Source organism: Myotis davidii, unplaced genomic scaffold, assembly GCF_000327345.1.
Source record: "Myotis davidii unplaced genomic scaffold, ASM32734v1 scaffold72, whole genome shotgun sequence".
Taxonomy (NCBI): domain Eukaryota; kingdom Metazoa; phylum Chordata; class Mammalia; order Chiroptera; family Vespertilionidae; genus Myotis; species Myotis davidii.
This window is the reverse complement of record NW_006284618.1, coordinates 764,830-774,819: the sequence shown is the minus strand read 5'-3', so window position 1 is coordinate 774,819 and position 9,990 is coordinate 764,830. Positions and strand designations below refer to the sequence as shown.

The following is a 9,990-nucleotide window of genomic DNA, read 5'->3' as shown; positions in this document are numbered from 1 at the left end:
ATATATATATATATACTGTTCACAACAGAATAAAATGAATAGATGAAGAAACCACGATGAAGGGGGAATAGACATGCTAAAATGAAATTAATCTAAAAATTCGGCCATAAAATTTGGAGCAGTTGCTACAGTGGGGCGATTCTGATATTAAAATACCCAGGGATGGAGAGGTGGGCTTTACTTACACTCATGTAAAGACGTTCTTTTATTCGCCCCCAAGCCCCTTGCCCAGAGCTTTCTGGAGGCACTTGCGACCCTATGTCACTAATCCCCCACGTGTTGGCGCCTTGCCTCGAGTCACTGTTTTACAGTGAATTTATTTCCTGGCACGAAATTACTCTACCTTTAGAGCCACGGCCTCTGTCATCTCTCACCTGGGATTCTCCTAGCCCAGGTATCCGACAGCTCCCAGGTCTGGGGTAGCAATCGGCCCGTGAAGAAGGCTGGGCGAAGCATCTTTGGAAGAGAGATTTGCTCAGTGACATGTTGAGTCGTCCCTAATTCTGTTGTGTACTCACCATCCTGAGTGCTTTCATCCACAAGGGGGACCTGCCCTGTGCTTCCCCCGGGCGCCAGGCGGACGCGACTCCATGATCTGCAGAGAAACCAGTACACCCCATGGACCAGCCACACGGAGCTTTTGTTTTCCCTTTTACCCCTACAGACTCTTAACGCGAGCTCATTACTAGGGACAATGGAAACGAAGTTGTACAGTTCTGGCACCTCATAACAGACCCAGATCCACCCGTCCCCCCCTTCCTTTGGTGGTATGGATAGCAGCCCCAGGTTTGCAATCCGCCCCTGGCACTCACTAGCTTCGTGAACTTGGGCAAACCTTAACCTCCCTCAGCCTAGACTTTCTCGCCTATAAAACGAAGTAATAACAAATATCCACATAATCGAGTTATTGTGAGGATTAAATGAGAGAATGTATATAAAGTATCTAGCCATTTCTTGCACTCAATAAAAGTCAGTGGCTGTAATTTATATTATTAATCTCAGGACGATGATGACAATACTTTAAAGTAGTGGTTCTCAACTGGGGACAATTTTGCCTCCCAGGGGACATGTGCAATGTCTGGAGACAGTTTGGGTTGCCTGAACTCCAGGGCTGGGAGGGAGCCGGGGTGCCACTGGCACCGAGTGGGTGGAGGCCCGGATGCTGCTAACCTTCCCACAATGCACAGGGCAGGCCCCAGAGCAAAATGATCCAGCCCAACACGTCAACAATGGCAAAGGGTGAGAAACCCTACTTTAAAGCACAACAATGCCTTGTTCCGAATTTTTACGCATCCTATTACATCATCTGGACCAGTGATGGCGAACCTTTTGAGCTCGGTGTGTCAGCATTTTGAAAAACCCTAACTTAACTCTGGTGCCGTGTCACAGATAGAAATTTTTTGATCTTCGCAACCATAGTAAAACAAAGACTTATATTTTTGATATTTATTTTATATATTTAAATGCCATCTAACAAAGAAAAATCAACCAAAAAAATGAGTTCATGTGTCACCTCTGACACGCGTGTCACAGGTTCGCCATCAGTGATCTGGACAAACCACAATCTTTTTTTAAAAAAGGAGGGAAATACCTTTGCCGATTGGGAAAGTGTCCGCATGATTGGGCACGGTGTGCTCCAGCCTCGGCGCTGCCATCTGTAAAGTGGCCGCATCCGCTCGCTGGTTTCTGTGTCCTTCTGGCTCTGACCCTGTCTGCGATTCTGGTTTTCAACAATTCCCCTTTGTGCATGGAGAAGAGGGGCCGGGCGGACCCCTGCTACATTCTGGATAAATAAGAGCACAATTGAATTCCTTTGGGAAATAAATCATCTTTTCATATAAAATCTTCTGAAGACCGTTCCGTGAAGAGTAATAGATCTGCCAGTCCAACACCTGCAGGGTGGGCAATAATTTACTTGGCCCACGACTTGGAGGCAGGTCCCGTTGGTGATAAATGGCCCAATTAAGCATCTGTTAATCACAGCATTATCTCATTGGAAGGTGGAATACCTACTTCTCTCAAGCAGTTTCTCAGTGAGATAACATCACAAATTCCCCGAGAGGCGAAGGGCATTGAGCAGCACCGGGGAGCGGCATGGGGGGAGCCATGCCCCTCTCGGGGGCTGCAACCCTAAAGGTTGCTGGGAATATCCTCTGTGCCCCATCCCCGCCCTTCCCCCACCAACCTTCCTATAACCTCGGCTCCTGAACTCTCCTGTTCGTCTGAGGCCTTGATAATAAAGCAACATCTGCAAAACCTACAAGAACTTTACTGCAGTTAATTGAGTAATTGAAGCAAGATGCAGGGAGAGGTGATCTATGGGCCTGGGTTGAGGGCCGAGAAGGGAGACAACGGATTTATTGCAAAGGCCGTGGGCGGCCTTGGGTCCAGGCCCTGGTTCACGGGAAGTTTGAGGTCATGTGGGATTAAAATATCTTCAGAAACAAATGGAATAATTTGACTGAAATCTCGGGAACGCTGTGCCAGCTTATGCCAGGAGGCCAGGTGTGATTGATTTACCTGCGCCCACCGCATTTTTTTTGATATCTGCCCCATTAGTCTAAATTTATAGATTATTGAGCAAATGGCTATCCCTTGTCCGTGTCTGTCCGTCTGTCTCATCCTGATTGTTACATGAGGCCTGGCTTTTGTAGTTCAAGATTAAGTAACGTTATGCCTTAAAAAGACTGGAGCCCCGGAAACTACCCAGGTGGTGAGCAGGGCCAAGGATATTTACAATCAATCTAGTGCTTATATTTGCTCCAAAGAGGCTCGTTAGGGCCAATGAACAATTGGTGGTAATATCTTCTCATAGTAATCTGAATAAACCCGTAAATCTTTACATGCAGGCGTAATTCACCACCTTGAAGTCATTGGGCACGATGCAATATATTGGCTAGCTTTGCAGATGCCAGACATACACATTACAGAGACATAAAATCGCCCGCGTGAGCGCCTGGCATCGGAGCTGCCCCGGGACTCGCCCGAGCACACGCCCCTCGCCTGCAAGAGGATCGGCTTTGTGGAAGGTTATTGCTCCTTTTGTAGTTTCTCCGCTGCTTTATTAAATCCCCAATTCCTTGCAAAACTGTACAATTTTAATAACTCAAATCCGCGTGGATCATAAAGCTGTCTAAATATACCTCGCACCCCGGGTATCAGACGGATCCGTGGGTGATGATGTCACTGGACCTGATTAACCGGAACAGGTCACCAACAAGATTTTATTACAAGTGTCATTTAGATTTCTGACAGCTTTACAAGGCTTAATGGCTTTTTATTAAATACATTGTGTTCAAGGAAGCTGACAGTCGGGGATGCCTTGTAAATACAATGCCCTGGAATTTCCTTAGAAGCCGCGTGAGAGAAAGCAGAAGGGGCAAGGGACGTCCCTCCCTGTCCCCAGTCCCACTGCTCAGGAGGCCCGGAGGTCATTGTCTCCTACGACTAAAGACAGATGACCCCCGGCCGCTGCCCCCACCAGCTCTCCCAACCCAGCAGGTCTGCCCCAGGTCAGCCCAGCTGTTGTCATGGCGCACCCTCCAGAGAATTAAATTCCTTGGCCCAGAGGGTGACCCACTCTGGCCACACACCCCCCACCTCCCCCCTGAGCCAGGCCCTCTCCCAGGAGTCAGGGGGGCTGGCCTCCCTGGAATTCCTGTTCTCTGCGGGTGGACTGGCCAAGCAATGTTTGCTTCTGCCCGGCGGTTCACTGGACCCACTTGGAGAGCCGGGAGGAAGGATGGATGGACGTACCCTAGCCCATTGGTCGGCAAACTGCGGCTTGCGAGCCACATTTGTGGAAGAGCCACACTCAAGGGGCTGCAGTTTGCCGACCACTGGACTAACCCCTACGGCCATCCCAGGTGCTCGGGGCCCTGGCTAGATTACCTCATCCCATCACGCCTCTACCTAGCGGGGCAGGTGTTTTCCCCGCCTTTAACAAGCGAGGAAATACAGGTCCAGAAGGATTGGACGAGAGAGGGGCAGGGGGAAAGAGGCGCTGTGGCATTTCATGGGCGCCGACTTTGGAGGAGTGCGGCTCTTTCTTTCTCGCCCCACTCTCTGAAGGACGTGCTAGGCCCCAGCTGTAAAGATGGGGACATGGAGGCCCAGGTGACTTTCCCCAGCCCCGTCACTCAGCCCAGACCGGGGCACAGTCACCGGTTACAGCAAGAACAGCCGCCCCTCCCGGCGTGTGCTTTTTGCCTGGGTTCTATCCGAAGTGCGTCCTCTATCTCGTCTCCTTGAATTCTGACAGCAGCCCTATAGGGGCGCCTACTGTCCGTATTATCCCTGCCTCACAGGGGGGTATGATGCTCACGCGAACAGTCAGTGGCAGAGGCAGGATTCGAACCCAGGGAGGCTGTGCTCTGAATGCCCGAGCACCGACACGCCGAGCCTTCCCAGCTCACAGCGGATCGGAAAAGCGTGTGAATCCCGAACACCTCTGGCTTCTGTACCGCCTCCACCGCCTTGTGCAGGCATCTTCTCGAGAGATTTTCACAGTTGCCTTTGCAAGGCAGCGAGACAAGGAGTCATGACCTCCATCTTCCAGATGGGAGAGCGGAGGCAAACAATTTTCTCCCGTCCCCGTGGTCCCCGAGCCTGCAGGCCTGGACTGGGCTCCCGGGGTCTCTCCCTGTAATTTGCTCACCATTTCTGATCTCTGGGGCTTGGGAGTATAATGTTACGTGAGGGTTTGGCTTCTCAGACTCTAACTGGACTCATTTTAAAGGGGAAAAAAATAATTCATAGATTATGGAGAATTTATCTCGGACCCCACTGTGCGTCGAGGCAAAATGGAAGGCTTCTTCGACAACGAAGCAAGTTGTTATTGCAACCGAGAAGATGTGTTTAGATGTCTGGTTAAAGAATTTTTTGATATTCTTAAAATAAGATATGATCTTTCTAAGCTTGTTTGGGACTTAATGGCTTTCCAAGACTACGTCTATGGGCTGCAGTTTGGGAGTCACTGAATGAGGGAGAACTGCGAGATGGGGTCATTTGAGAAAGGCCAGGGCAGCCTGGAGGGATGGCCACGCCAGCCTGTCTCATCCATCATGTCACCTCTCAGCCTGAGGGGGTGGACACCTGGCTTGGGCCCCTGTGCCCACCCCCAGCGTTTGGGTGGCAACTTGGAGCTAATTCCCAAGGCACTAAACCCGCCTCCCTTGCATGGCAAGCCAGCACCTGCCCCGTTCTCCTCAGGGGCAGGCCGAGTTCTGCTGTGTGTTTCCTTTTTCCCCCAGAATAAGTGCCACCTGTGGACCAAAATCTCAGGGTGGTAGGTTCACCTTCCAACCGGGACATTTAGGAAGTAGCTCGTGGCCTGGAGTTAGAAAGCAGGCACCGCTGGTATGAATAACAGGATTCATCTAAACTTGATGGCAACTTGCTGAGCAACACATTTTCATACATATTCTAAAGGGGGCTCCACGCCCAAACCCTCTCTTCTGTGTGAGGCTCCCACAGCCATGTGGAAAAGTGATTTCTGTTTAAGTTTTCCCATGCTTTTGTATCTCGGGGAGAAACAATTCATCCTCAATGGGTTAAATCACCTAAATCTTCCAGAACTGAACCTGTGAGCCTCAGCGTTCTGCTCAGTAAAATACGGGTCCTATCGGGCTTCCCAGAGGCTGGCCAGGATGGGTGAATGAAATAACCATGGGGCCCACCAAAGGGCCCAGCACGGAATAAAGGCCAGATGCTCCCGTTTCACCCCTAAAACTCACTGTGACATCAGAGGGGGGCCTCTCCATTCCTGGCCACCCCCAGGGCATAGCAGTCTGTTTGGACAATGCATCATCAAAAAGGATGCTAGGAGCCCTAGCCGGTTTGGCTCAGTGGATAGAGAGAGCGTCAGCCTGTGGACTGAAGGGTCCCGGGTTCGATTCCAGTTAAGGGCACATACCTCGGTTGCAGGCTCGATCCCCGGCCCAGGTCAGGGTGGATGCAGGAAGCAACTAATCGATGTGTCTCTCTCACCTCAATGTTTCTCTATCTCTGTCTCTCCCTCTCCCTCCCACTCTCTCTCTGAAAAATCAATGGAAAAATATCCTCAGGTGAGGATTAACAAAAAAAGGGGAAAAAAGAAAGAAAAGGATGCTAAGTGCCAATTTTTTGGAGATGGTGTCAGATGTGCCATGAAATCATAAGCAAGACTTTCCCCTCATTCTCTCAGCTTTTTTCTTGGGTCAACGTGTACCTGCCTGCAGTCCCCACGACCCTGGGACTCCAGGTAGAGCCCACAGTGGTTTAACGCCATATCTACGCTGTTAACTCCTAGTGTCTCCAGACTCGATGGCTCCTCCCGCTCACCTTGCCACTGACTGCATGGGACACGGCCAGGCTAGGGGACCTCTCCTCTCTGCTCCCAGCTTTCTGTCAGGCAGCGTTGCCTTCAGCGCCTTGAAAAGGGTTAGTGGATTCACCTGAGCAGCACTGACAATGATGGGAGGATGGGCGGAAATCAGGACCATACTATCCATGCTGATGCACCCGCCTTCCTGCCAACCGCCCGGTGAAGGGAGGGGCAGGAGAAGATTCGGAGAGCCGGGCATTGCCCACAGACAGCACCTAACTGCTCGGGGGGCCTGCCTCTCCCAGGAACCCTTATGCCTGCTCGCGTCACCGAACAACTGCAGAGCCGCACAATATTCCAGCCCCCGCCCCAGTCCCCCCCAATCCTGAAGGCGTGTCTCAGCGATGGCTGCACTTACCTGTCATGCTTCCACAGTTGCTGACTCTTCCATGTATCAGCCATGTGACCTTGCACCTATGATTTACCCTCTCTGAACCAACCTCAACTTTCCCATCAGTGAAAATGGGCATAATAATGCCTTCTTCTGAATGAGCTAAATTAGTATGGGAAGTCCCACACCAGAGCCAGCACATAGTCAATGTTCAATTAACTTAAAAAAATAATGATTGCTAGAGGACATTCATATCACACACCTTTTTGGAAAGAAAGCATCCCATTGTGCATAATGAGTACCTCTGCCTACCTCACCAGGCCTCATGAAGAAAAAAAAATAGTCCCCATCACTCAGGCTAAGACGTCTTGATGGTTGACAGCTGTGCATGGCACCCAGGGCCACCCACCATAGCTACCTGGTTGGGTGTGGAGCCTGCACAACTTCGGGGCTGCTCTGGGCCAGCTCCTGCTCTGTGTCCGAGGAAAGTTCTTTCTCAATTTTCAATCCCCAAAGCCCTCCAACTCTATCAGTTTATATCTTAACAGACTTGAAAAAGGAGCACCCCATCTGTCCTCCCAGACCTCTCCTCCCTGTGACTGTCTATACGTCCCCGGGAGTTCCCACCTCTGAGTCGGGACTCAGGGGTTCAGGCTCAGACAAATGTGGGGAGGACCCTGCCTAGAGTAGACCTGGTGGGGGTGGGGGTGGGGGTCATGTCCCAGAGCCAGGTCTCCTGGCAGGATCTCTCCATACTCCCTGGCTACATACCTGCCCAGGCTTGGCTCTGCTTAACCCAACACACCCCCTTGCCAGCCCCCCTGTTTATAAAGTTATACCCATTCGACCTGCCTAGACTTCCTGCTTCTATTCCTGCTCCTCTCCACTCCTCTCTCCGCACCTGGCCCTGAGTCTAGAATATGAGCCTCACATATTACCCACCCTTCTTAAACCAATCAGTGGCTTCCTCTCTCCTCCGGGGAAATTCCAAACTCCTTCCCAGGCTGAGAAGATTCTGCTGAGCTTCCCTCTGCTCTTCTGCCCATCACCCAGCTAACTCCTACTCCGGCGTCAGGTCTCAGGTGTCACCTCTTCCCGGAAGGCTTCCCTGATGCTCCTCCTCAAAGCTCCCACCGCTGCCTGTTCTTTCCCATCCAAGCGGGTACCAAACCCCTGGGCTCAAACGGCCCGTTCACCTGCCTCCCCGGCTAGCTGAAGTAACGGACTCCTCTCTGGTTCCCAGTGCCTCCCGCGATGCTGAAAACCACGCCGAATTCACGAGTGCCTAGGTTTGTAGTGACTCCTTCTGGAAACCATCCAGGGCCTCTCAGATTGGGACAAGCAGCTCAGAGCTCGCCAGAGGCACCGGGAGACTTCAGAACCCCAGCCTGTGGCCCTGAGGGGTCTGCCTTGCAGAGGTCTGCCTGCGAGGCCTGTGGTTTTACTGCTCATGGAAATTAGGCTGGCAGATCAAAGGCACGGCTCCTCCGGCCCAGATTGCCAGCAGCCAGCATTATCGAAATTTCGCTTGCATTGGTAATTCGAAATTAAGTGGGTTAATGATTGACATCGATTTGTAAAACCTGGCCACCACCTCGCCTCCCGCAAACGGGCTGGCTGGGAGCTTTCCAACAGGAGTTCATTTAACCCTGGCCGTGCCCCGCCCCCACCCCGACTTTAAAGGGTCCCTGTTCTCAAAAACTCTCCGCCATTCCTGCGACGAAAAGGCTTAGCACCTGAGATCCCCTTTCAGAAATAAAAACTCACAAGTTTGAGCCACGGAGGAAAGCCTGGTGTGACTTTGCACCTGTAACACATGAGTCGCTTGATTAAGAAAATGCTCAAAATCAAGTGTGCGATTTCTCTCTGTGTGGGGTACAGGTGGGGTGGGGGTTGGCACAAGGAGGGTGAGAAATACCTTCAGCTGCACCACCTTTCAAATCCTAACCAGGGTGGATAGAGCCTTGGCCTGCAGACCAAACGGTGCAATTCCAGTCAAGGGCATGTAGCTCGGTTACAGGCTTCTCCCTGGCCTGGGCCCTGGTCAGGGCCCATGCAGGAGGCAACCAATCGATGTGTCTCTCTCACATCGAGGTTTCTCTCTGTCTTTCCCTGTCTCTTCCACTCTCCCTAAAAATCAATGGAAAAATATCCTCAGGTGAGGATTAACAAACAAACCAGAAAAATCCTAACCAGGGTCTCTAAAGCAAGCATGTCAAACTCGTGGCCCTCGGGCCTCAGGCCTCGTTTATTTGGCCCGTGTTAGCCTTTGAGTTTGACATGCTTGGTCTGAGTAGCAGGGGCCATCCGCATTTCGGAAAGGGACTTTTTCCCATTGTGCTTTATGGTGCAACCCGTGCAAGTGAACAACTGTTGGAGGACTTCAAAGCCACCCCACCACGGACAGGCGGGCTGTCTCCTCACCTTTGTTTGGAAGCTGGAGAGGACAGGGGCTTCCAGAGGAGGGCGGGGTCCCCCTGTATCAGATGGGGGACACCCAGCCAGGAGCAATCCTCATGCAAAGCCTCCGGTGTACTTGGACTTGGACATTCTCTGACGATGCACAGAGAATCCGTGGGAGAAACACATCCTTCGTGAAAGCCCCTGGCCCCGCTGGTGCCTGCTGGGCCTCTGCACAGAGCTCAAGTCCAGATAAGGCCCACCCGCCCGGTCCAGTCATCCACACCTCCTGGCATGCGGGCAGCCTGATTCTGAGAAGGCTGACCTGGGCTAAGGATGGCTCCTGAGGGAGATCAAGGGCAGCCCTGGGTTTGTCTATAAACTGGGGACAATCGTTGCTTTCCGTCAGGAAAAGGGAGGAGCCAATGAGATCATTGACCTAGAACAGGTGGCACCGTGCCCAGCACCTCGCCCTCCCAGCTCCCCTGAGAGGCAGGCACATTGGTTGCTAATGATTGTGACTCACATGGTCACGCAGGGTCACTCCGGGAATGCGTTTTCCTGCTGTTTGTTTGTCTGGAACGGAGGCAGGGGAGCCTGGAAGAGAGAGGGAAGGTGGCTGCTTTGTCATGTGGGCCCTCAGGGAAGGGGAGACAGGGGCATGCAGGACAGGAGCACGGGGTGGGATGGCTCCCTTCCCAGAGCTCTGCCCCCTCACCAGCTCCTGCCTAGGGTGGGATGGAGGGCGAGGGACGGCCAGGGAGCCGAGGAAGGCCACCTCCAGCTTCCGCCACGGATGTCCTTCTGCCCAACTTTCCAAGTTCATTATGCGCGAGAGATCCCGGGTTGCATATGAATAAAACAATGGAATTTTTATTTCTTCGTCTCATAAATT

General features: G+C 52.1%; 1 long non-coding RNA gene across 1 annotated transcript in view; it reads right to left on the bottom strand.

Moving 5' to 3' along the window:
* The window catches only part of LOC102765559, a 14,632-nt gene extending 5,147 nt beyond the window's left edge, over window positions 1–9,485 (bottom strand). Inside the window, exons 1-3 of the long non-coding RNA XR_435218.2 lie at window positions 9,120–9,485; window positions 1,592–1,783; window positions 519–595 (exon numbers count right to left, since the gene is read on the bottom strand). This is a non-coding gene — a long non-coding RNA (uncharacterized LOC102765559). The remainder of the gene's footprint in view (window positions 1–518; window positions 596–1,591; window positions 1,784–9,119) is intronic.
* Between the last annotated feature and the right edge of the window lie 505 nt (window positions 9,486–9,990).